Raw genomic sequence first — 25,479 nt, forward strand, 5'->3', positions numbered from 1 at the left:
TGGTGGTCCAGTGGTTAAGACTTCGCCTTCCAATGCAGGGGATGCAGGTTTGATCCCTGGTCCGGGAGCTAAGATCCCACATGCCTCACAGCCAAAACAAACAAAAAAACAAGACATAAAAGAGAAGGAATAGTGTAACAAATTCAATAAAGACTTTAAAAAAAAATGGTCCTCATCAAAAAATCTTAAAAAAAAAAGATAGAAATAAAAGAAAAGAAAAATATGATTTGAGGAATAAGAAAGTTAAATGAGACATGTTCTAAGGGCCAAGAGAAAAAGAGAAAGAAAATGAGCCATGATAATAGAGGCCTAGAAACAGTGTGTGATCTCATTCTAAATTCAAGCAATACAGCTTCACAGAGATGTGACTATCAGAAAATCTAAACGTGATACTGCCACCGTCCAGGGTAGCACCATTTTTGCCTGTCAAGCAAGCAATTTTATGCCTGTAGAGAAGAGCTGAGAAGAGTTGCTGGTATGTGACTAAACAAAGTTAGTCAAACACAGAATTATCTCTATTCCTTCCCAAAAGCCCCACTAAAATAATATTCAATGAAAAACAAGAAGGTATAAGTCACAAGAAAAAGGAAAATGGGAGAGAAGACTAAAGCAGACAAGAAATAGAAAGTAGATGAACAAGTGACAAGGCAACCGGCTTAGCAGAACCAAGAGAGTGGAAATCTGAATGTCTGTGAAGGGTGGAGGATGTGAACATAAAGCTGGTCCATTCCACGAAAACCTAGAAAGGCTCAGAATTGGAGCCACTGAGCACTTTCGAAGATAGGGATGTGAAAATGGGACTGAAAATAGGAGGACTGGTTGAAAGTCTTTATAAGGAGCACTTAGACCTCCAAATCCCCCCACTTCCTTTTGCAGCCACCCTATCCCCACCCCCACTCTGACAGAAGACTGGAGATGTTGTTTCTATTAGAATGTAAGCTCCATGAGGGCAGGACTTTCATCTGATTTGATTACTGGTAGATCCCAAACACCTAGGATTATGCTTGGCACAAAGTGCTAAGGGGGTACTGGATAAATATTTGTTGAATGAATAAACGATCAGGCATCCAGAAAGTATGACATGAGTCACAGTTGAGGACAGGGTACTCAAAAAACAAGGTCAACTGAAAATCTAGATTTAAAAAATAAAACAAAACCAAAAAAAACATGATGAAACTTCCAGGCTCCTAGAATGATGGCAGCCAGGCTTAAACCTTCCCCACCCACAAGTGCAGTGTCTGATCCTTTCTGGTGTATCCGACTAGCCCAAGAAAAGGGGCCTACAGAAACCAATAGAGGTCTGTAGGCAGACAAAAGAGGCAGATCTACACTACATCACCTACTCCCCCTATGCAACAAGCCCTGCACACACACACACACACACACACACACACACAGACGTTCTAATCAGAATCAGCTAAGGATCAGTAGACATTTGAGGAAGGCTGCCAACACAAAAGGCACAGATTTTAAAAAGGAAATAGAAATTTTTTTAAAGAGAAAAGAACAGAGACAATGAAAATAATAGAAAACACTCAAAAAAATCATTAATACTCTCAAAGAGATGAGCAGATATTGCATCCTTATAACCAAAACATTTATTATTAAAAAATAAGTGTGTATGGAAGGGGACAGGGTTGGGAAAGAAGACAGAGAATAAAAGAGTTTTTTTTTTAATTCCAAGAAGACAAAAATAACTGTCAGTAACAATGGACATAATTAGAATGTATAATTCTTAGAGGGGAAATTTATAACAGGAGATGCATTTTTGGAGAAAACTATGGCCCATCATAACATCTAATTGGAAAAACTTGTAAGTATTATTCATATATAAAAGAGTATACAATACCATTAATATACCACAGTAAAATACATGTAAAAAAAATAACAATATATATTTTATAAGGACACATACAAATAAAAAGAAACACAACAGAATTAGAATGTTTGCCTGTGAATAGGAAGGGAATGGGAGTAGGAGTAGGGTAAAAAGGGTATGAATGAAAATTCAGTCAATCAGTCAAGTAAGAAGGCCCTTGAACGATTAATGATGAGAGTAAGTCAAGAACTGAGAATTATGATTAGCTGAAGCTTCTGCACCTGAGTGAAAAGACAGAGTGTCACTGTATCATTCACAATTCTCCTGACTGGAAATGACAGAAACTCAACATGTACTAGCAAAAACAAACTAAAAGGAATGTACTGGCTCACTGCAAAATTCAGGGGTAGTTCTGCTTCAGGCAGAGTTGGATCCAGGTACTCAAATAATGTCTACAACTCTCAGCTCTCCTGTGCCAAAACTTAACAACTGAACCATTTTACTCTGTTTATAAGCTTGTATGTTAGGAATTCAGGAAAGGCTCAACTGGACAGTTCATTTCTAATCCACTTGGTGTCAGGTGGTATCTAGCCAGGGCCAGAAGTTCCTCTTCTACAATAGCCTTCTTCATTCACATGTCTGGTGTGTTGGTAATCCTTGTCCCCCCTCCTATGCACTCACACATGTGTGCGCACACACACACACAAACACACAATGTGCTGGGCTTGGTTTCTACTCAGTTGCTATTTCTGTATACTTAGCACGTCTAAAGTTCATTATTTCCATCATCTCTTCAGTAATTCAGTCTGTTAACACTCACTGATGGAGTCTCGGGAAATATTCATGGCCTTGCAGTTATTGTTCTGGGTCCAGTCTCTAACTGGGCCTAACAGGCTTCATAGAGTAGGACTAATTATACACAAATCTTGGCTGAGAGCAGACCCATGTTCTGCTGAAATCAGAAGGCCTGTAGGCAAAGTTCAGTGCATTTAAAATTACGTGTTGTACAGATGTGAGGGCTTATTAACAGTTGTGGACTGAATGCGTCTCTGCATAGAAAAGCTCCCTTCTTTTCAACTGTCACTTACTATAAAAATTGTTTTCTTATATTGAAGCCATAGAACATTTGGGGGTTTTGGGTTTTGTTGTTTTTATTTGTTTGTATTGGTAGAGTAAAGGAGCACAATTAGAGGTGCCTTCTAGGAAGTGTAATCTGGCCTCACTTAGGGTGGATTGGGAGAGAGACTAGATCTGTGATCTCTAAACATTTTTATTGTGCACTCCATCAGTAAATATTTTGAGTATGCAGTCCAATATATGCGTTACTTATATATTTATCCCTGAACTATTGTACTAACAAAAGGAAAAAACACAAAATAAGTGTAGCTATAATTTCTAATTATTTATTTATTTATTTATTTATTTATTTTTGTGGTACACGGGCCTCTCACCGTTGTGGCCTCTCCCGTTGTGGAGCACAGGCTCCGGAGGCGCAGGCCCAGCGGCCATGGACCACGGGCCCAGCCGCTCCGCAGCATGTGGGATCCCCCGGACCGGGGCACGAACCCATGTCCCCCGCATCAGCAGGCGGACTCCCAACAACTGCGCCACCAGGGAAGCCCTAATTTCTAATGTTTTTATCCTGCCTCCAGCAGACTGTCTTAAAGACAAGTCAGAAAGACCAGAGGAGAGACTTTTACAATTATCATGTGAAATTTAAGAAAGTTGCTTGTCAAGCTTATTGTTAGGACACTAATTAATTTAAGGATGTTGGTAAAGATAGTACCCTAACCTTTCTCTTTTAGGAAGGAGGAATAAGCATGCTATTATGGGACAGAAGTGCTGAACACTGGTCTCAGTGATAGCAGCCTAAGAAAAAAGGTCAGGGTGGCAACTCCATTGTGAGACATAATTAATATTTGTAAAGGGCTTACAGCCAATCAGATTAAGAGGCAGGGTCAAAGGCAAGATTCATTATGACTGCCAGGTTCCTAAGTTCCAAGCAGATTCCAAAAAATGTGACCTAATCTACCAAGAGCTTGGGCAGATTTACACAGAGAGGAGCTTGAGTGAAGTCACCAGCATTGCACCCCACAATGTCCTCAAATTGCAAATGAATAGAATTTTACTTATGTCATTCTAGTCTTGGAATAAGAGCCTCTGCTCTCAGCAAAACTTGTTCAGTTTCCTTGCTGGGCATTCAAAGCCTCCCATGATCTGGCTCTGGTCTAGCTTTCATTCATTCATTCATTCATTCAGTATTTAATGAGCATTAGAATACATCAGGCAAAGTTATTATAGCTGAGGACACAACAGTAAACCAAACAGACATAGTAAGTTCCCTCATATAGCTTATGGTCTGATGAGGGAGACAGACACTAAACAAATAAATGTGCAAAATAATGTGATATAATGATAAGTGGAAAAGAAGAATAAGGCATGGTTTCGAGTGACAGGGGAGACTGCTGCTTATAGTCTAGATGGAGTAAAACACTGGTTTTATCCTCTTACCTGAAGTAACCTAAAAACAGACAAAATATATGAAACAACAATTTGCAAAACACTGTATATCAGGTGACAAAAGGACAGTGATCCCTGAGAGATGGAAAACAAATGGAGTCTTACAAGTCCCCTAACTGACTGCTTCGAAGGAGTTTCCAGGCAAAGCAGAGACGGGGGAATTCAGGAAGAGCTGGTGGGCTCCTTGGGTCGAGGAGATGGGGATGCAAGCTCAGGGAGATCAAGGCAACTAGGATTCACTGGGAAGAGCACCAGACAGAAGAGAGCTGAACAGAAAGAGAACCCAGAGACTAGCTGAGTGTCCCCCCTGAGTATGATGATGTGTATGATGAGTAAGGATGAACTCGTGCAGGTAAAGCAACTACTCAAGGCCAGGGAAGAACCAGCTGGAAGGGTTAGATGTAACGGTACCCGATGCTGACACAGGACCAGGACCAGAAATGCTGCCTCTTCCCACCAGCCGGACTGGAAAACCTCAAGATTTAGGGATCATTGGGTAGACAAACAATTTGCCTTCAGTAGGGGGAAAAATTAGCCCTAGAGTGATAACTGCCCTAATCCTGCCGAATTATCTTAAAAGCAAGACCTAAAAGGATAAATTTGGTTCCAGTAACTTAACTATATTCCAGAACAAAGATCAAGGCTATTTATAGCCATACAAAAATATCGAGCACAATTCATCAGAGACCTCTGGAAGTAGATCCGTGCCCAAATTGGTACTAGGACCACACATGACTAATAAATACAAGAAAAGATGCTCAGCCTTCGTAGTAACCCAGGAAATAGGAAAGAAAATAACAATAAGACACCTGGGGAGTGTTTAAACAGGAGAAGAGTGTGGTCAGAACACTCTTTAAATGAATGCACCTTTATTACATTCAAAATTTGAAAGTGTATGTAATTCGCAGGGTAGTCTCAGGATAGAAACAGTTCATATTTTTGTTTTTAGAAATACTGAGATAATGGAATAATACCAACAACGATGCCAGGTTTTGTATTTAAATCCTGGTATTGTTGTTGGTATTATTCCATTATCTCAGTATTTCTAGAGTAATACTGAAATACTAGAAAAAAACAGCATTTTTATCACATTTTTCTGAGATTCCCCCACACTCTGAAAAGAACATTTTAGATATTTTGACAACCATGCAGTGTAAATTGGAGTCACAGAGGTTGCAGGCTTGGTTTTTTCCATTCTCACCAGAATATAAAGCTAAATGAAATGAACAGGTCTGTTATCAGAGTGCCAGAGAAAATACTTTCCATTCCCATCACAACTTAGCTCACAGGTCCACAGCTATTAGACTGTGTCTGAATCAAAGCCCTGTAGCGTAGGCTATAGATGGACCAATAATCTAATCATCTACCAGGCTGCTTCTCTTTCTGACACTGCAGGGGCTTTATATTTTCTTCAGGGAAGGTCTGGGGCGAGTGGTTGACAAAGGGAATGTTTCTGTTGAACCATTTAATTACTTAGCATCTGAGCGCATCCCACATCAGGGCCACCATCCAGCTCTTCTGGCCAAATTCTGGCAATGAGCAAGGGCCTGGCATGGCCAGACTGGCACTAGCTACCCTTGCTTGTGTGATTTCAGTAAGTGAGAGTATTGATGCTGGGTACCACTGACGGTGAAGGAGAAACATCCCAAACCTCCTCTGTGTACCTGGAGACCAGATGGATTACGCAGGAAGGAAAACTGGAGCAGAGTGTGACGGAGGAATGCGGGGAGAGAGAGAGGGGATCTGCTCCGTCCAGTTCCCAGCCTTTCCCCTTGGAGCCTGGTAGTCTCCTATCCTCCACAACTCCCCTGGCTTTCTTTCCTCCAAGTCTGGGTTGATTCTTTGGGAGCTTACCCTCCTCTTCCAGGATAGTTTATTCTGTCCAGAACTTCCTCAATCATTTTATCTTGGAGAGACCCAGCCAGAAGGAGAGAGGAACCTCAGTCCTCTACCTAGTCCTCGCTCAGGCGGGACAGTGTCTGAGGGCAAAATGGAGAAGACGTTGCTTACCCTATCTCATTGGAAGAATGGGAAGGAACAGCAAGAGGAACAGACAGAGAAAAAGGGGAGCAGAAGGAAAAGAAGAAGGAAAGGAAGGAGGGGGAGGAAGAAGGAAAGTATGTGTCGTCTCTTTGCTGCGCTATCCTAATCACTACTCAGAACTGGGAGGTACTTTAAAATATACAGACCATGTTTGGGTTTTGTCAGATATGTTAAAATCTGAAGAACTAGTAAGATCTAGGCTGCAATTTGCCATACTGAAAAAGTTTTCTAGTCTAATTGTCTGCACCAGGGGTTACCACAACTCTAACGAGGCAGATACATATTTTAGGCCTTGTGACCCATAAGGTTTCTGTCATAACCATTCAGCTCTGTAAGTAGAAACAGCCAAAGACAATAGATAAATGAATGGGTGTGGTGGTGTTCCAATGAAACTTTATTCACAAAAACAGATGGCCGATGGTCTGCCCCCCTTGGCCATAGTTTGCCAACTGCTGGTCAACACAATGCCTTTTTTCTTCTTTTTATAATATGAAAAGAGATATATTTCTAGTATGGGGAAAAACCTCACATTATTCAAAGAAAGGCTATACTTTCGTGGTAAAAAATTCATGCAATATAAAAAAAGTGTAGGTTACCCAAAACCCTACCACCTTGATAAAATCACTTATAACATTTTGCCAAACATCACTGCAGATATACTCATACAGACATTTGTGCTTGTGTGTGTATGCTTTTTTTATACATGAGTGGGAAATTCTATTCATGGTCTTCTGTAACTTGCTTTCTATGCTCAAAAATATATTTGGGGCATCTTTTCATGTGAATATATTTAGATCTACCTCTTTTCACAGAGTGCTTTAGATGGAGGTAATATATCTCCCCTGGTGAACGTTTGGGTTGCTTCCCTTGATAACATCTACATCTCTACTTCCTAGTTGACCACTGGTTGAACCCCTTCAATGATGGGAAATTTGTTCATTCTTGAGCCCACACATTTGACCTCTATACAATAGTGTCTGGGGACTTCCATTCTCCAGAGCTAGAGAGCCTAGCTCTGTAATAAGCCAGAAAGCTAATTTTGAGTTAGTAATCAACTAACTTGAGTTAGTGACTCAATTTTGGGCCACTCCCACCCAGGCCTCTGGAGGCTTCCATCCATTTGAGGGTGGAACTGCATTGAACTAACTACTGATCTGTAGTCGCAGTTTGGGTCATAGCTCCTGCCTCTGCTGATACGTGTTTCAACAAGTTACGTGGGGATTTCCAAGACTGTGGGTGCTTTTCCCTGACCTAACTTCTACATGAGAAGATGACAGCCTCTGACTGAGCAGAAAAACCAGTTTGTGAAAAACTTACCCAGGTAACCTATTCAAAAGGAGGAAGCTCTCTTCATAACTTTTAGGGCAGGTTCAGGCAAAGAGTGTGGCCATGTGCATTAGAAGAAATAAAATCCTTAGGAAGCAACGCTGATATCCCAGATAAATTGTTGTGAAGTCTGTGGAGACCTGATCGCCAACAGACTGATTGATTTGCCTCATTTCTTTCATTCCTCTTTCCCCATCTCCTTATGACCGAGCCTTTAGTTAGGGTGTTGTTATTGACTATTGAGTAGAAGTTCATAGAAGAAGAGCTTCACCAACGAATTGTAATTAATTTAAAAACAATCAGCTGTCCTGAGTTCTAAAACCATTTCTCTTGCTTGCTTTATAAGGGCTTATATAGCAGAGAAAGCCATCTTTTAAAAAATGTTTAAATTTCATAGAATTGGGACTTTAGAGACCATTGTAAATCTCTTTATTTTAAGGACGAGCCACAGCCCAGTAGGGTGAAATGATTGCTCCAAATTCACACAGATTGTTAGTGGCAAAGCCAGGACTTAATCTCAAAGGTCTTGCCTCGTGCATAAAATTTTACTTCACGACACCGTCACTCTTTCATAAGCAACTGATTGATTGATTGATTTGTCTCGAGTGCCATGGGAGGGTGGAAGACAGTTGGAGCAGAAAACAGAAAGGGAAAGAAAAAAGTTTTGAAGAAGTCTGGAGAAAGAACAAATTGGAAATTAAATAGGTTCATAGTATAAAGAAGGCAAAATGCAACCAAGCGTTGACCAGGTGCTACATGGAAGACCAAGGGGTCAGGTCCTCCTGGGATGGGCTGAGAATGCCAGTTATGACTGACTATAAGCCCAAGTGAGACCTTGGAGATAACCCACCTATAGTGTATACTCTGGAGCTTCTCCCAGACCCCCTGTTCAGGGGTGACACACCTGTTCCCGAGTTGCTGGGAATATTGGTTCCTGACCACTCACAGCTGTGTCCATCAGTGCGCATTACCCTTAATGAACTGCTTTGCCTAATGCAACACCTCTTCCCAGGAGTACAGGATATGGAGATACAAAAGTCCAATACACTGGACTCAATATGGTCCATTTCTAAAGAACCACCTGCCTCCAGTCCCCCCTGGACTGCAGGTCCAGCTGTAACCATGTTGAGAGGCATCCTTGTCCTCTGCCCTATCCTGCCAGCCTTGCTTCCTTACAGGTGTATCTTTCTAACCACTCGCCCATAAGTCTTCTTCATGCAAGGTATGTTTCCAGGTAACTCAATCTAAGATACCACCCAAATTCACACTTTGTGTATCATTCCATGTCAGAATTGAGAAGAAAACCCACGTTTTCTGCCCCATCATTTGTTAACCTAAACCATTCTCAACGGCTATACCTCTTCCTGTGGCTCAAGCTCTTTTTGTACAACTTGACATGACCCACCCTTCTACAAGGTGGGCTCCCAAGGTGTGGGATGCTGACCACCAGTGTATTATACAAGATAATTTTGGTAGTACTTGAATGCGCTGGCTTTTACTTTAATAGTTGTTATCTTAGCTTGGGATTCTCCAGAAGCAGACCCTGAGATAAGAACTTAAGTGAGGGCTTCCCTGGTGGCACAGTGGTTAAGAATCTGCCTGCCAATGCAGGGGACACATGTTCGAGCCCTGGTCTGGGAATATTCCACATACCGCGGAGCAACTAAGCCCGTGCACCACAGCTACTGGGCCTGCACTCTAGAGCCGGCGAGCCACAACTACTGAGGGCTGTGCGCCTAGAGCCCGTGCCCTGAAACAGGAGAAGCCACTGCAGTGAGAAGCCCATGCACGGCAACAAAGAGCAGCCCCCGCTCGTCCATCTCAACTAGAGAAAGCCCGCTTGCAGCAATGAAGACCCAACGCAGCCCAAAATAAATAAATTTATTTTTTTAAAAGAAGAAAAGTGAAAATGACTTACTAGCATCCAGGCCTACATCGTTGTTGTGCAGCCTGTAAAGTCACACACCTGTGTAGTCACACATGTCCCCCATACTTGGTTTAATAGTTGTTGCCATCTTGAAATTCTTAATGATTTATGAGCATTTTTAAATCTTGTATCAGGCTCTGCAAATTATATAGTTGGTCCTGATTAGGATGCGTTCCTAGGTGGGGGAGTGGGAAGTAGGTCCCGGAAGGGTAAGAAGGACAAGCAAGAATGTGGCATCAGTTCCCACAGAAGTGGGAAGAGAATTTCGCTCAATCTCGTAGGGAGCCCTGTAGACAGTGGAGATTCACCCTGAAGTTGTTCCAACTGAGAGCAAAGGAACTGGCGTATTTATGTGGCCATAGTCCTTAGTCACTGGTTAAAGATTGAGGCGGGGATGGGGGAACATCAATTCCCAGGTACTTCCAGCTGCCCTGTGAGCCAGCAAAGTAAATCCTGCAGCTGAGGGTGGTGTTCTGACAATGACATGCAGGTGCCAGTCGATTCTGTAGTCTGTGGCCAAAAGATACAAACTCCAGTGTATGATGGTCTCAGTCCCAGGTGCCAGGATCAGGTGATGGGAATGAATGCACACCTGGAGCCAGTGTGCACGAAACTGGAGAAGGATCAGAGGGGATATGGCACAACACTGACAGCAACTGCTGGTGTTAAGCATCTACTTTGATGTGATCTAGAGTAAGAGACTGATGCTGGCTCATCAAAGTCATGATTTCACAGGTGAGATTACTAACAGCAAGCATCCTATGTGTAAGAAATAACAAAAGTAAGTCAATCGAAAATATAAATTAAAAAAATCATATAGGAGGCCCAGTGATATGTAGATGAAATGTGAATGACTGAAGTTTGGACACAGCAGAGCAGAAAGAACGACTGGATGGAGGGTCGTGGGTAAAAGCACACAGTCTGGAGTCAGACTCCTTGGGTTGAATTCTGGCTGTGCCACTTTTGGATTGCATGGCTTAACCTCTCTGAGCCTACCTGCTAGGGTTGGATTAATAGAGTTAATATATGTTAAGCACTTAAAGCAACATCTGCCATGAAAGTGTTAGCTCTTATTGTTCTTGCCTTGCTCCTGACTAGATCAGTGCATCTCAAACTATCTGTGGGATTTTCTTTTCAATCTGTTGCAGGCTGATGCTTTTATCCAACATGATAAATACAAAATGGATAACGAGAAAAATGAAAGAAACATACAGAATACAAGGCCATCTTTCAACAGGCAGAAAATTACTCAAATTGCTATAAAAGTTTTTACATGCTCACCTTCAATTTCTGTGCTTATCCCATTACATATGGGTAACAGTTCCCAGATGGTCATTGTTCCGTGGACCACACTATGAATAGCACTAAATTAGAAAAGCTTCAATAAACCCCTTCAATTCTTGGTGCCTCAGTTTCCAGATGAGAATTACATACATGAAAGCATTTACTAGACGATAAAGGGCTCCAGAAGTGCAAATCAGTGGTAGGGCTATAGGAGTCGATTCTGTAGTCTGTGGCCAAAAGATACAAACTCCAGTGTATGATGGTCTCAGTCCCAGCTGGCATCAGGCTGCTCTGTTTAGAGTGTATTCCTGGAACTGTCAGTGTCTGTGAATCAGTCAAGCATTTCCTGCCACTGTACCAAGCGGGGAATAAGGAGCTCCCCTGGCAGCCTGTGGCTTGCACACCAACAGCTACCGCCATCCACAGGTTGCAAGAATCACAGTCCTGGGGCAAAGCATCCAACCACAGACTTCCTATACCCGCCGTACCCCTTCTACAGCCTGGTCAAAAGATTCACCGAGAATGATACTTGAGCAGGGGTCAGGAGGGAAGAAAGAGTGAAGATAATGTCCTCACTGCAATCCTTGGCTCCTGGCTTCCCTAGGCCTCACTTCTCCTCAGTTGGTGAAACTCAACTCACAGGCATCCTTCACCAACGCTTTAAGACTCCATTTCAAGTCTGGACTCTGCCCACACTGGTTTTAAGTCAGCTGCTTTGGCCTTCTCTTCTCTTTTATCTCCACCCTGTCAAACAAGAAAGCAGATACCTAGGAACCTGCAAGAAGTCCACTGAGTGGTAAGATTTCTGCACATCCAACTTTTTGACTCTTGCTGGACTTTTTGAGGGTGAGTCCCCCGTCTGATTCATCTTTGTGTCTCTCCAATCACCATTATTGCAATGCTTGGCACACAGCAGGTGCTCAATGAGTGTTCGTTGAATGGCTCTATATACGAATAGTCAGAAGCCTGTGGAAACAGAAGTGGCTTTTCAAACTACCCCACCCTGAATCCATTCATTAAGCAGAACTCTACTAGGTACTGGGCGTTCGGAAACACAAATCTCACGGCGAGAGATGGAGGGGATGCACATGATGAGTGGATGTACTAAAAATTCAACAATCCGCAGTTATAGCTCCATTTTCTGGAAAGCAAAATCTCTCTGTGGCCCCAGGGCCCTTTAAATTTTACTGTGACTGTTTTCTTAAGAAATTCCTGGAGCAGAGCCTAACTTTTGTGTAGGGGGTTGGCGGCGTGCGTATTGGCGGCCTAAGGGACGGCTGGCTTAAGAGTTGCCGAGCGTTCGAGCGTTCGCACGCGAAGGAAACTTCTCAGGAGTCAGAGCGACCCGGTGGAGGGCTGTGAAGTGGGGCGGCCCGAGAATCCTTGAACTTCAAGGCTACGGAGAAGTCGGGGAAGGGAAACTGGGGGTGTCCAAGGCAGCCAGCCGTTTGCAAGACTTCAACGCTCCCAACTCTTCCCCTCTGCCGGCCCAGACCTGACGCGGGTTCGGCGGCCGAACCAGGGAACAGCCAGGGCGTCTGGGCAGGAGGGAGGAGGGCCGGGCCTGGAGGAAGGAGTCCGAGGCTGCCGCCGCCCCGCCCGTCGGGCTGTCCGCCCCGCCTACCCGAGCGAGGCGGAGCCGGCGCCCGCCCGGAGGAGCAGCAGGAGGAGAGGTCGGAGTCGTCTCCAGGAGCCCTTAGAGACAGAGTCCCCGGCAGCGGCGGTGACGGCAGGGGCAGCGCACCGGCAGGCGAGTGAGCACCGAGCGGCGGGCGCAGGTGGCGGGTCCGGTCCCCGAGGGGACAGGGGCGCAGCGCGGGGCGTCGGCTGGCCAGTTCGGGAGCCGCCTCCGAGTTCCCGGTGCTGGGAAGCGAGATGGAGGGAGGGAACGGAGGAAGGAAGGAAGGAGGAAAGAGTGTCCCGGAGGGCGGGGACTGGTCGGGGCACTGGGCGCCGGAGACCGGGATGGGGGAGGGAGGGCAAGGGACGCCGAGACCCGGAGACAGACGGCGCTCTCGCCCTCGACGGGCGGCGGTCGGAGGGCGCAGGAAGCCAGGGGCCCTGCGGGGCCAGGGCTGGGGGCGCGGCCCCCGGGACGAGGGCGGGAGTGGGAGGAGAGGTCTCCCAGCTCGCTCGCTTGCTTCCTGGTCTGCCCGCGGCCGTGCGCTCCGCACCGGGTTGGGGCTGGAAGGCTCCGGCGTTCCCCGCTCGTGCTTGCGGTGGTGCCAGGTTCGGGAGGAGGGCGGACAACTGGGGGAGACCGGGGCGCCACGCCCCTCTTCCCTACTTTCTTCCGTTCTTTCTGGGGACTAGGCGGCGTGTGCGCAGACCTGGAACCCGCTCGGCGCTGGGGGTCTGGCGGGGAAATAGCGGGTCACAGCGACGACTCAGATCACACATCCCGCGAGGGACCCCCGAGCAGTGAGTGGCCTGGAGACTGTATTTGCGGATGGTATGAGGCGGTCAAGACTCAGACGTGAGTCTTGCGTGATTTTAAAAAGTACTGCCCTGACACTTATTGCGTGGATCAGAGTGACTTTTTTTTTTTAATTTTAACTAGGGCACATCAATTAAAGCTAATTCTAAAACGCTGTCACTGAAGTCGTCCGACACTCACTTGTCCCTCGCCTTCCGTTTGTGTCTTGTAAACTTGACTTAAACCATTCATAACTTTCGAAAAGGACCCCGTGATTCTCGTTAAAACCCCGCCGTGGAGTGAAACTTTGGGCAACTAGAAATCTGAGTGAAGGAACTGCCGAGGCCTGTCATCTTGTGGTCACCCCTGTCCGGGCGAGGTTGTATACAAACAAGTGCACAGAGAAGGAAATGGCCAAAAACCGGCGAGAAGGGAGGTCCCCCGCGCCCACGTGTCAGGGCACGTTTAATGGCTGCTTTGAGTGGAAACAAACCGGAATGTATTAGACCTTGTGGAGTTGGGCAAACTTCACATGATTAGCTTCCTTCCCATCAGTTGTTTCCTCCCCCGCCCCGCTACTGTCTTTGTGGACACTTTATATTTCCTGGGGCTGTTGTAGCTTCGTCTGAATAGACTGTCTATAAGGAATCTTTTGGACCTTGTCAGAGGTAGGGACTGTGTCTGTGTGTTCTCTACTTTAAAAGCCGAGTTTGGCTTTGTTTTGAAAGTGCTAGTCACCACACTGCACCATTGCTGGTGCTTCGCAGCCCTGCGTGTAAATTATCGCAGGATGGCGGCCCTCACCTAGGAGAACCAGGAAGGCCAGCAGCGCTAGAATGACGGGGTTGCGTTTAACTGTTGCCAAAACAGTCACATTCAAGTAAGGAGCTGTTTTGATTCTTTAAAAAAAAAAAAAAGTATATGTGTCAGCAAGACCTGTTTTCAATAAACAAACATATGATTCACACATAATTTTTTAAAGTAATCAAACGTTTTACAGAGACTTAAGTGATAAAAGGACTTTGGGATCAACCGTTCAGTCTCTTTGCCTTCTCTAACGGTAAACTAACACCATAAAACCCTGGTTTAAGTCCAAAAAATGCTGAAGAATCTAAGGGCTGCGTCTTTAGGCCTTATAAAAAAAAATGCAGTTGTATTTTTACTGTTTTTAACCCAGGTAATTCAGGAAGGTGTTGAATCTGGACAGCATTTAGCTTTGTGTAGAAATACATAAAAATGTGGATCTGTGTTTCACAAGAAACCGGACAGATTAATACTCTAAAAATTTTCAATGTCACAAGCTCCAGTCTCATTTGAAAGCTCTCTAATGAGATTTGCGGTGTTGGGCTTACGTTGTCACTTGTTGAAGGACGTGGGTGGTCGTCATGTTGCGACAGCAAAATCTGCGTAGTCGAAACACTTGAAGAACTGGCTAGCTAATATCAGATTAGTTTTGTTTACCTCTTTCTGAGAGAAGAAAATTTCAGATTTGGAATTATGTCATTTATTGTGTTGGATTTTTATTGGGTGTTTTTTTTTAAGTTTTATATGTCAGCTTAAGCTTAATTTAGGGAGGCAAGTTGTGGAAGTCAAATTTTTCTGGAGTCTGATTTGGAAGAGAAGCAGCCTAACAGTGGTTTGAGGTATGGTTTTGGTGTGACAGATGTGGATGGGAATATTAGTTATTTAACCGTTTTCAGTCTGATTTGTAAAATGAGGATGATAGTGGTCTCTGTCTTGACGGTTTTTATGAAAGTATATGAAACAGTATTTGGAAAACATTTTGCACCTAATACACAGATAATGTTCAGAATTATTAGATATTTTATCTACTGACCAGCAGCCGGCTATTGGATACATTAAAAGATGGCAGTTTGAACCTTCTGGAAACACTGGATAGAGCAAATAAATCAGGTAAAGAAGGTACCTGATTTTATGGATAGATAGGTAGGTAGATAGATTGGTAGGTAGGTAGATAGGTAGGTAGATAAAGCTTCTGGAATGCTAGAGCAATTAAATTCCAAAGAAGTTACCTGGTTTTATAGATATACAGAGCAAGATGTCTATCCATCTATCTGTCTAAAATATCTAAAATAGTTGTTTACATATGTGTGTCATGTTTCTACCACAGTGGTATGAATAATTATGATTACTGGAGTAACAGTTTTAATGCGTTTTTAGTGTGAAGTTACAGTCGTATAATATTTTTAGAGCCAGACAATCATTTCATTACTCATATTTTAACTTTGAAGAGAATTTATATTTAAAATAGTCATGCTTATTAGCCCTGGGTAGGACATTAAACAGAAACAGAAATATTTGTCTTTTACCTAGTATGATTTTTAATTAAAGTATGAAAAAAATGTGACCTGGAGTATACAGTTATTTTTCACGTACTGATGTCCAGTGCTAACAGATAAGCCTCAAGAAGTGTTTAGGGGGACTTACCTGGTGGTGCAGTGGTTAAGAATCCACCTGCCAATGCAGGAGACACGGGTTCGAGCCCTGGTCCAGAAAGATCCCACATGCCGTGGAGCAACTAAGTCCGTGTGCCACAACTACTGAGCCTGCGCTCTAGAGCCCATGCCACAACTACTGAAGCCCGCTGCCTGGAGCCTGTGCTCCTCAACAGGGGAAGCCACCTCAATGAGAAGCCCGTGCACGGCAACGAAGAGTAGCCCCCGCTCGCCGCAACTAGAGAAAGCCCGCATGCAGCAACGGAGACCAAAAAATAAATAAATAAATAAATATTTTTTTAAAAAATGTTTAAGAAAGGACTAGCGGCATTTCATAAACGTATTGTAAAAGCGTTGTGACTGATGGTAAACTTTTGTGAGACTGGGTGTTCTATTAATTCAGGGAATCTACTCATCATGTCATTGACTCATTTGCAAAATTTAAAAAATGCTTCCATCTTGAAAACAAACCCTTTTAAGTGTCTGTTGTTTTCTTAATGCATGTCAGGTGCATAGAATTGGGCCAGTTGGAATCGTGGCTTGTGCCACAGATGACTTCTCATTTACTAATTGTTCCACAGGGACTCAGATCATGCTTATAATATTTTTAAATAACTGTAAAGGGTACAGTATTATTATGAATCATTTCTTGCCTATGACATTATACTCTGAAGCAGCGGAGGACTCGATTGAATAAATTATTGATTCTTTTCTCTCTTAGAACATCATAGCATAGTGATGGATTCCAGGCTCATGCTTCTAGGTGTGTAGCGTGTGGGCAAGTTACTTAATACCTCTGTGCTTCAGTGAGGTGTTGGGAGGGATAAACGAGTTAATCTCTCTAAAGCATTTAGAACAGTGCCTGACACATAGTCTATGCTCAACAAATATTAACATTAAATTGTTACTTACTGAAATTTTCTAAATGTTATGAGCATACATTACTTTTCTAACAGGAAAACAACTATATGAAATTTTAATGTTTCCCCCAAATCTAAAAAGGCTCAGTAATTTATATAGTCCTGTCAAGCAGTGCTTAAGAAGTAAGAGAATACAATCAGGCAATTCTCATTGTGTCTTTTAAATATGAAATGGAGTGCAGTGTTCATTTGTTCAACAAATTAATTCTCCTAGATCTCAGTCCCATTTTCCTTTCTTATTAGAAACTTGAAAAAAAAAATCGATAATCCATGAAGTCCACCCTAGGTTAGGTTAAGTAGGGGAAGGGTGGTGTGCCCAGTTACAGTGCATTATTACACTTACAACTAATAAAAAAAAAATTTATGGGCTTCCCTGGTGGCGCAGTGGTTGAGAGTCCGCCTGCCGATGCAGGGGACACGGGTTCGTGCCCCTGTCCGGGAAGATCCCACATACTGCGGAGCGGCTGGGCCCGTGAGCCATGGCCGCTGAGCCTGCGCGTCCGGAGCCTGTGCTCCGCAACGGGAGAGGCCACAACAGTGAGAGGCCTGCGTACCGCAAAAAAAAAAAAAAAAAAAAAATTATGCATAGAAAAGAAAGTACAGACAAATGGATCGTGGGATTGTGGCGCTTCTCCCCATATTTTCGCCAATGAGCATGTATAGAAAATAAAAGATAATCCATTGGTGTAACAATTACTCAATAAAACTTGGTTTTGTTAGCTCCAAATAGCAGGATTTTGGTTTTGTTTTAGAAAAAACACCAGCTTGCATAGCAATCGAAGGTCTTTGAGTTACATGTGAGAACTATTTAGCAGTAAAAGAGAGGCCCTTTTGGAAGTTTGCAGGTTTATCTAATTAAGAGATGTTTGAAATTTGGGTTTGCCTGCAGACGCAGTTCACCAACCTTGACTTTATGGAAACTGTCACTTCCCAGATCCCTCATGTCCCAGCCCTGCATCGAGGAGCTGTGTGTATACAGCACCTGCCGCGTGTCAGAGGCCTCTAAGACAGTCACAAAGAAGACATACCTGCCATTAGTTTAATGGGAGAGTTCAATAGGTAAAAAAATATACCTTCAGCACAGTCGTGTGACTCCATTTATGGAGCTGTTCTACATCCTAGGCCCCAGTCTAACCCCTTTACATTTATGATCTTGACCAGTCCTCACAGCAGCCCAGGTGAGAAAGCTGAGGCTCCCTAAGCGGCAAGATGAGGATGTGACCCAGAGTTGTTCTGACTCCATATACTGGGCACTAAGAGCTCTGCCAGGGAGCTGCAGTGGAGGTGCTTCCAGCTAAAGGTGCTTCCTTATGGAGGAGTTTCGTTTAGAAGCTGTAACTCAAACCAACAGAAACAGGAGGAGAGGGCTCCTCTTGGGGGTGAGATGGCCGGCCTGAGGAGTATTACCAGTGCCTTGCCATTGGGCTCATTGGGCTTCTTGCCCTCTGCAGCCATAGAAGTCAAATCGAAGCTTCCAGAATTGCCTCAGAGACCCAGCAGGCCTGAAGGGATCTGTAGAGTCAGTCTCTCCCATGCCTGGATTCCCCAAGAGGGCCTTGAGCGGAGATGGGGCCACCAGCTGAGTCCTGCTCTAGAGCCAGCTCCCACCGACAGGTCCTGTCTCCCCGCTTCTCTCTCAGGAATAAAGGGAAGAGCGGTTAGGCCGGTGCTTTGGACCCAGGGCAGAGGGTGGAGGTGATTTGACTGAAGATTACTTCTAGGTGGATTATTCCATTTAGTGCCCAGTCTCTTGAAAATCATTTCTAGAGTCACTTAAATGTCTGGTTTATTGCGTCAGGCTTTATTGGGTGTCGTAAAAGTGAAATTTTTTTGCAAAATTTAAAAAATTTAAAATTTTTTAATTTAATTAAAAATTAAATTAAACCATGTCTGGTTGCCATCCCCTGACAAGGGGGGTTTTTGTCTTCTCTTAATGGGTCTGTATTTTGGAGGATTACTGTATAATAAAAACCAGGGTGTTGTAGACTGTTAAAAGACTTCTGATATTTTCACCTCTGCTGGAGAATTAGTAGCTGAAAGAAGATTTTCTTTTAGGTCTGCTTTAGTGAATCAGTTGCTAAGAGTCTTTTGTAATTTTTCACATTCATTGATTGTAAGCACGTGACTTTGGGGCCAGAGGGTCGAGAGGCCTTATATTCCATTTGCTTTCTTACAGAATAGACTACCATTCCTCTTGCAGTCAGTGTCACGTAACTGACATAGTATCCCCGTGGTTGACTGAGAAGAGGAGCGTAAGTTCTGATTTAACTTGGGTTGCTGTCATCACAAATGCTCCCCGGGTGGGCTCTGAATCAGTGGTCATCGCCGCGCTTGCGTGCCACGTAGAGAGCATTGCCTTCATCCCCAATGGCCGTGTGCAAACCCACATGAGCCCGTGGGGGTAGAATCTTAACTTCACCCATGTAGAATAATCAGGCTTCTACTTAGCTACAGATGCTACCAGCCAAGATGTCCCTGAGCACTGGACATGAAACCTTTAGCCCCCCTGCACTGGAGCCCTTTGACTAAGATTCCCAAGCTTGCAGTGACCTCAAAGTTTGCCTGCTTTTCAGAGACGAATGATGGCAGTTTAGCTCTCGGTGTGAGCTAAACAAATCTAAGGACGGAAAGAGGGATCAGGATCCAAAAGCTGCTTGGACTTTATCGAGGCGTAGTGAGGACTTTATTGATATGAAACCATCACACCAGGTTTATTCAACCAGAACCTCAGGCAAATTGGAAAAGTGTTGAAGCCAGCAGACTTGGTGCCTGTCCTGTACCTGAACTACCCAGACCTTTTGCAATGTTAGACCGTGACCTGCACATTAGACCATGAGGCTTCATGTGGGCGTGTAAGGTCATGATTGGCTGCTCAGACAAGTTGTCAGGGGAAGGTTGAATGTCTGGCCAAGAAGCAGAAGAGTTGGATTGTGACTTCTTGACAGGGCTGCTTTGAACTCTTGTACAGATTGTTCACTGCACAAGACTAGCTGGCCAAGGAAGTTAAGTGGGGCTCAGATCTCTCCAAAAACTATGTGTCCTGGGCTAGAACTGCCTCTGCCAGGAGGAGGGGGCACTTCATTCTGACTCCGTCAAGCCTGCAAGGCTGGTGCACTTGGAGGGGTGGCCTTTTCCTAAGTCACACAAAGGCACAATCTGGCAGCACAGATTAATAAGCAGCCACAATAACCCGCAAAATGACATGAGCTGGCTGAGTCTGGCACGTAGTAGGTACTTAATAAACGCCAGTGGAATGAAGGAATAAAACCACATTCTCTGTAGTGTGTGCCAGTGAAGTGGATGAGCCAGTGTTCTTTTTAATCAAAAGTAAAAGTGATGGTATCTACTAGGAAAGGCACATTCAGTGGTGCGTGTTCCCTGTGACAGGCTTCTTCCTCTTTAGTTCATCATTTCCTAAGGGGCGGGTAAAGCCCAGCACTTGAGGGGTCGTTGGCGTTGTTTACTCTGAGTCCAGCACCAACAAACGTGCTCAGCATTGCCTGGTACCTGCAGGGCTTCTGCAGTGGTGCCTCCTGGGAATGGACAAAGGGATCCATGGTGTTTATTGACCAGCTGTGGGCCCTCCTCTTGGGGACAGGATGCAAAGGACACTGGCTGCAGGAGCCTTTGGAATTTACCTATGAGTGGCTGCTTCTTGTGTAGAAAGACTTTTCTAGTTTAGGGTAAGAAGTGGGGAGCCTTGTTGCTAAAGCCACTGACAGCTGAGGAAGGGGGTTTGTCTGTGTCCCTTGCAGTGCCAGCTGCTGCTTGCATGCCTCTGTTTCAGGTTGATCCTTTAGAAAGCAGACTCTCAGAGTTAACCTCCTCTTGGCTCCCCTCCTGAGGGGCAATCCGCACAGCAGGTAGGATCAGCCATGTTTAGTGGGTCAAACTGCTAAGACAGTGGTTCTGTGCATAGAGGTGCTGGCTTGCACTTAGGACCTTGGCCTTCTGCTGTTTTATGTAGAGGCCACACCTTGTGAAAAATGCCCAAAGGTGCAGAAACGTGAACGCCTTTCCCATTTAGGCTGGTTAAATGCAGCTTTCTTCAGGCAAACTCAGATTCCCAAAACAGGACTAGCAGGAGATAACAATTCCTAATAAGGATTTCCCACAGAACTTCTTTCGTTCTTTATTTTGGCTGCGTTGGGTTTTTGCTGCTGCGTGCGGGCTTTCTCTAGTTGTGGCGAGCAGGGACTACTCTTCATTGCGGTGCGCGGGCTTCTCGTTGTGGAGCACGGGCTCTAGGCACATGGGCTTCAGTAGTTGCAGCACGTGGGCTCAGTAGTTGTGGCTCGCGGGCTCTAGAGCACAGGCTCAGTAGTTGTGGCACATGGGCTTAGTTGCTCCATGGCATGTGGGATCTTCCTGGACCTGGGATCGAGCCCACGTCCCCTGCCTTGGCAGGCGGATTCTTAACTACTGCGCCACCAGGGAAGTCCCTCACAGAATTTCTTGAGAGAGCAAACTTACCTGTTGCATTTATGATATGATTTGATTTTACAAAATTCCAGGATTCTCAACTTTTCAGGAATATCTCTCTGTTGAATTAAGCAGAATATTCCGGCACATGCTTTGCCCTCTTTTTTGACATAAATATTTGATGAGCAGCATGCTTCAGCCATTACTGTCCAAATCCAGAAAGCAAGTAAATGTGCCTGGCATGCTGCCTGGGAGGGAATCCTCATGTTTCTGCCTTTGCCTCCCATTCACCTCCAGTTCTCTGACTTCTCCTGCTGTAATAAATGTCAAGGGGCTCAGGGACACCCACACCCAGCAGGTGATATCACACAGGGCAGAGACCACCTCTCCATGCGCGCCTCCTGAGCTCTGGATCCAGGTTCCTCTGATTTACTGATGCCAACGTGAGAATTCACCTGCCTCAACCCAGGTTTCCCAGAAGCCTCCTCAGCTTTGTCTCTTCCAAGCTGGGATTGTCCTATTCTTCACACTCCTGTGAAAAATGGTTTATACAACCTCTTGATTTTTAAAAAATTGGTAACGTATTTATATGGTTTACCGCCATATAAAAAGGTAAACACTGAGAAATCTTGCTCCCATCCAAGCCTTTTCCACATTCTCTGCAGGCTGCAACTTGTAAATACGAGCAAACGAGAGTGTGCATGTGTGTGTGTGTGTGTGTGTGTGTGTGTATGTATTTAATGCTTCCCCTTTCTTTCACAAAAAGTGGTATATATACTGTTCTGTGTCTTGCTTTTTAAAATTAGCAGTCTGTCCTGGAGATCTCTATCAGCACGCTCGTTTTCCATTGTGTAGACGTAGCATGGTTTATTCGACCAGTCCCCTAAGGCTGGACCTTTGAATTGTTCCCAGTCTTTCGCTATTACCCACGGCACTGCAACAAATAAAGGTTTCATCTTGCTTTTGTGCGGGTGGACCTAGAGGATTGATTCCCAGGAGCGGGACTGCTGACTCGCAGGGCCCTGTCAGCCCCTTGGGAAGGGTTGGCTCATTTTGCCCTCTGCTCAGCAGCGTATCAGATGGCCTGTCTCCCCATAGCCCCAACGCACGGAGGGTGTCAGCTCTTTTTATTTTTGCTAATCTCATTGATGAGAAATGGTAATTAGGGTTGGTTAAATTTTTCGAATTGTGAGTGAGTGAGAGGATTGGGGCTGTTTGTACATCTTCTCCTGTGGGCAGTCCAGGCCTGCCGATCCCCCCGTGGGCGTTTATTGACCTTTCCTCCTGAAGCTAAGCCTCTTGCCTAAACCACTGTCAGAATCTCTAAAATACAGACTTAAGAATGTGATAGCTCTTTTGGGCCCAAGGGTAGAGTGGGCTGCCAAATTGTCAGTGCAAATTCGAGAGAAGTGGAAAGTAGGGTTTTATGCCAGTTGCTAATGTCTGATTTATAAATAGTTTTCGGCTAATGGTATCATTAAACTGCGGCTTCTCCAAAACCATTATGAAGATGACCTTCTAGTCTAGAATTTCTCCCTCTCAAACAAAAACAAGAGAGATTGAGAATATATAAACTCCAATAGCATTTCCTGCAAAATCTTCTAAGAAATCTATATTTTTCCTTTCATATGCATCTCCTGAAAGGTCATACATGCCACATTTTTTTGTGTGTGTACCTGCTGACCTGCTGAATAGGGCTCCTGTTCGCCCTTTGATTTAACCATCAGAGAGCTGTCTACTCTTATTTCCAGGGTGAAAGAAAAGAGGGAAGTAAAAGTACAAGGTAAAGAGACTGGCCAGAGTTCAGGGTTCGACGAAGGGTGCAGGGTTGGAGTTCCACAGAGTCATCTTTCTTTTTTCTTTTTTTTTTTTTTTTTGCGGTACGCGGGCCTCTCACTGTTGTGGCCTCTCCCGTTGCAGAGCACCGGCTCCGGACGCACAGGCTCAGCGGCCATGGCTCACGGGCCCAGCCGCTCCGCGGCATGTGGGATCTTCCCAGACCGGGGCACGAACCCGTGTCCCCTGCATCGGCAGGTGGACTCTCAACCACTGCGCCACCAGGGAAGCCCAGCCCCTTCTTTTTGAGGTGCTCTCTCAGTCAGCTCTTGGGATGCTTTTTTAATATAAAATTAATTTTCATCTTCTTAAAAATGAAATCCACCGAAAGAGAAATTTTGGTTGAGGGAAAAGATGACTGTGTGTGGCTTATTTTTTTATTTTTTGCTTTTAGAAATTCAAATGAGGCAGTCCTGTATAAAGTTAGCCTCCATCTCCATCAAAAAAAAGAGAAAAAAACCAAAACAGGCAAAACCCCAGCACCACAACAAATTCTCCTTCTCAGAATTCCCACATTTAGAAGAGGCCCATGAAATCTCTAGAAAGGACGCTATGATCTTCCACCCCCAGTGGAAGATCAAAAACCTCTCTTTTGAGCTCCAAAATGTGTGGATTATTACCTTGTGAAGTTGGGTTTTCAGCTCTCTGGATGCTTTGTTTTCCTTCCAGTGCTCCTGTCGCTGTAGTGCTGAGCTCCTGCACTGTAGTCTCAGCTCTGTAAGAACAGGCTCTTGGTCTGTTGTTCTAGCCCAGGACCTAGAAGGGTATCTGCACCTTGGAGCGCTCCATCAGTGGATAAATGAATGCTGCTGAGGGTAGCCGCCTTCTGGACCTGGCTGGGTCTTTGCGGTCAACCATGTTAGTGATCCCGTGTTAGCCAGGGGCCCGGGCTGGGGGTCACGTTAGCCATTCCTTGGCCTTTGGGCAGGATGCTCCAGCCCTTGTGCACCCTCTGACGCTGTGCGTGATGGCTTAAGAGCTCAGGCTTGCAGTCTGATTCACCTGGGCAAGTCACCTGACCTCGAAGAGCCTCTGCTTTCCCATTTGCAGAATAAAGGTAATGACACGATATTTCAACAAATCTAAGGTGCTGTCAATTATGAGATGTGCCGTTATTTTATGAGCCGCTAAGAAAGAAAAGGGAAATTGCCGCCAATTCAGCTGTGGCTCCCATTAATCCTAAGAATGTGTTCGTTTTCTATGGCTGCCATAACAGATTACCACAAATTCAGCCACTTAAAGCAACACACATGTATTATCTCACGGTTCTGACATCACAAGTCATCACGGTTTTAGCTGGTTTCTCTGCTCTGGGTTTTACAAGTCCGAAATCTTATTGGGAGGTTCTGAAAAGAATCCATTTGCAGGGTCGTTCAGGTTGTTGGTAGAATCCAGTTCCTTGCAGTTGTAGGATTGAGGTTCTTGCCTCGTTGATGGCTGTCAGCGGTGGGCCACTCTCAGCTCTCAGAGACCTCTCCTGGGTCCTTGCACTTGGACCCTACATCTCAGGTGATGAGTCCTTCTCATGCCTGGAATCTCTTTGACGCCCCCTCTCCTCCATCCCTCTGCTTCCAGCCAGAGAGAGTTCTCTGCTTTTAGGGCTCATTTGCTTCGATTGGGCCCACCTGGATATTCCAGCCTACTCTCCCTTAACTACATCTGCAAAGTCCTTTTTGCTGTGTGACATAACATTCATAGGTTTCAGGGATTAGGGCAGGGACATCTTTGGGGCGCCATTCTGACTACTGCAGTCATCCTACTATCAGGGATGTTAAAATGTGAACAGAATATGTTTCTTAGAATTGATTAAATACTATCTTTGGTTTAAAAATTAAAGAGCTACTAATGTATGTAAAGCATTCAGGGTGTCAATAGTAAGTGCTCAGGCATTAACTATTATTATTATAATTAATAGTATGATCACAGTGCTCATATAATGCCCATCACCTTTAACTTCAGTTGAAGTTACTCTCCCAGTTAGATGCACTTGACAAACACTAATTGAGAGAGTGTAGTGTGCGGGCAGCTAATTTGATGACAGTGATGGTGATAGTTACTCCTTGAGTGACATCTATGTGCCGACATGTGCTAGGACCTTTACACACTTCTCAGGCCTTGCAGTAGCCCTCTGAAGTAGGCAGTACTGGCTCCATTTACAGGTGGGGAAGCAGGTTCAGGGAGGTTGAATACTGCTTAGGAGCTCAGCAGTAGTAAGTGGTGGTGGCATCTTGCTTTGAATCCAGGTCTGCTGGCTCTGCAGTCAGTGCTCTTTGTGGCACCATATTACCTGTCCCGGTGTCCACCAGGTGTGTGGGCTGGAGGTGGTGGCCTCCTGGAAGGGAAGGGAACACAGGGGAAGAGGCATTGCCCTGAGATGTGTCTCTCTTGTACTCAGATGTTTCTTTGCTCTTAACTGTTTAGCTTATCAAGGAGAAAGGTCCTCTCTCTTCATCCTTTTTTCCAGTTTTCAGTAAACACAAAAAAGATCTTTTTTCATGCAACAGGTATTT

General features: G+C 44.8%; 1 protein-coding gene across 3 annotated transcripts in view; it reads left to right on the forward strand.

Moving 5' to 3' along the window:
- Window positions 1-12,266: 12,266 nt before the first annotated feature.
- GNG12 (G protein subunit gamma 12) overlaps window positions 12,267-25,479 on the forward strand; it is a 123,510-nt gene continuing 110,297 nt past the window's right edge. For 2 of the 3 annotated variants that reach the window (XM_060304413.2, XM_030865899.3), the window contains exon 1: window positions 12,267-12,673. The gene's annotated coding sequence lies outside the window, so the exon portion shown is untranslated. The remainder of the gene's footprint in view (window positions 12,674-25,479) is intronic. The other variant, XM_030865898.3, reaches the window with a different exon arrangement.

This window comes from Globicephala melas, chromosome 1 (assembly GCF_963455315.2).
Source record: "Globicephala melas chromosome 1, mGloMel1.2, whole genome shotgun sequence".
Classification (NCBI taxonomy): domain Eukaryota; kingdom Metazoa; phylum Chordata; class Mammalia; order Artiodactyla; family Delphinidae; genus Globicephala; species Globicephala melas.